The sequence below is a fragment of the Felis catus genome, chromosome F1 (genome assembly GCF_018350175.1).
Source record: "Felis catus isolate Fca126 chromosome F1, F.catus_Fca126_mat1.0, whole genome shotgun sequence".
In the NCBI taxonomy this organism is placed as follows: Eukaryota; Metazoa; Chordata; class Mammalia; order Carnivora; family Felidae; genus Felis; species Felis catus.
In genome coordinates this window covers 49,430,501-49,432,531 of record NC_058384.1, presented here as the reverse complement: position 1 = coordinate 49,432,531, position 2,031 = coordinate 49,430,501, and positions in this window count along the sequence as shown.

The following is a 2,031-nucleotide window of genomic DNA, read 5'->3' as shown; positions in this document are numbered from 1 at the left end:
TCATGTGCTGGGTCCTTCCATATGTCATTTTATTTAATCCTCAAAATAAACCTCTGAGTTAGGCATTGTAGCAACTACCTGCCAGTATATGATGGAGGCTAGTCCCATATTTGCCTCATTCTAAAATGTATTCTTGTTCCAATTCAACACAGGCAATAGTCTAGTCAACAACATGCCTTCTTTGGAAAAGGGATGCTTCCAGTATTTGTACACGTATTCAAGGCTTCTGTTTTATGGGAGGTGTAGAGAAGCTAGATAGATGCCTTTTCAAACTCTTGCCTTGAAGCAAAACCACGACTGAAGGTGAGTAGTCATGAACCTGATCCTCGTTCCATAGTCCACCTATTCAATCTAAACAAATTTAAATAGCCTGTGCTTCTAATTTTAACCCTAAAAGTACTCGTAATATTACAATGACGACATTTAGCAGTGAATAATGGAATAATACCTGATCATATGCCTAATAAAGACAGACTAATATTTAGGTAATAATAATTGTACCTATTTTTTCAGTATTTGGAATAGAAAAATTCCCCAATTGGGTGGTACATTTAAATTTAGAACTACACTCGCTGTCAGGTTATCTCTCCCTCTTCTCGAGAGGTGAGGGGGGATAATTACATTAAACAGAACCTTTGATTCTATGGTCCTTCAGCCAGAAGTATCCATGTTTTGGTTATCCATGTAAGAATTCTATTCCAAAAAAAAGTACAAAAAAAAAAAAAGAATATATTCTGTTTTATTTCCATTCATTCATTCAATCATTTCTGCAACCAACAGTTTTTACTTAACATATGCCAGAATGCAAGAATATACTGACATATAGTAATCACTTTTCTTAAGAAAGTTGCAGAGCAGTGGAGAGAGATTACAACATTAATCATGATATAATGTAATCAGTGGTAGAACACCATGAGTATATTTAAAAAACTAAGAAAACACATAGAAGAATGAGCTAATCAGTCCTAAGGACTCAGAGGGTTTCCTGAAAAGTTTATATTTTAGCTAAATCATAATAGGTAAAGAAATGACTCAATTAGGAAAAAAAGAGAATGATGCAAAAAATGAGAAATTATCATATAATATATATGCTTTATATGTATATATGTTATAAATATATTAAACACATATGTAGTTTTAATTTAATTGTTTAAATAATTTTCTGCTATGAAATCTCAAAATCCATTGATTTTACAAAATGAATTACAAGTTACATAGAAGCCTTACAACAGGTCTAAATAGGCAGATTGCTCTTATATTTGCAGAAAGGTCAAATGTGAATACTATTAAATTTACATTAAATTTTTATTTATTTTTTAATTTAAATTTTTTACAATAAATAATTATCTAAAACTCTTCTCTTTATATATTACACATGTTAATTAGATATAAAGTAACTTTTTGTTTTTGGATAGACAATATATTTTCCTATAGATGAAGTTAATGTATGATATTAAATGAAAACATTATATTTTTAATAGGGATAATAAATACATGTTACTTATCAGCTAAAATTTTACTAAACTAATTTATTACATTATACATTTTTATTTAGAAAAAAATTAAGCAATGACTTTATGTGTGAATTTGTATATACCCCACTTCTCTAAACTTCAGGGGGTCATATCTGATCGACATTGACAGTGAATATTTGAAGGCTTTGTCCCTTATTATTTGAAGGCCTCAAGCACTCTGTCAGACCTAAATACTGATACATATACTAAAATATGGTCAATGTCATACTGCTAGAACAAATCATATGAAAGATGTTAAGTAGTCATTTCTGCTTCAAATTACAGGTTCTAGTTTGACTTGGTCATTAATATGCAATTTGTCCACTGTAGGGTATTACCTCAAAGTTAGTAAAAAATGTTATTCCCCTTGCATAATTTGATTTGAATCACATTTTTTGATTTTGTCTTTTGCTAACCAACTGTTATTAACTGTTGTTACTTTAACAAGATTTTAGTATAGAAGTACTCTGCTTTTAAATCATTATTTTCTATCTTTTATCTAGAATCAGACTGTATA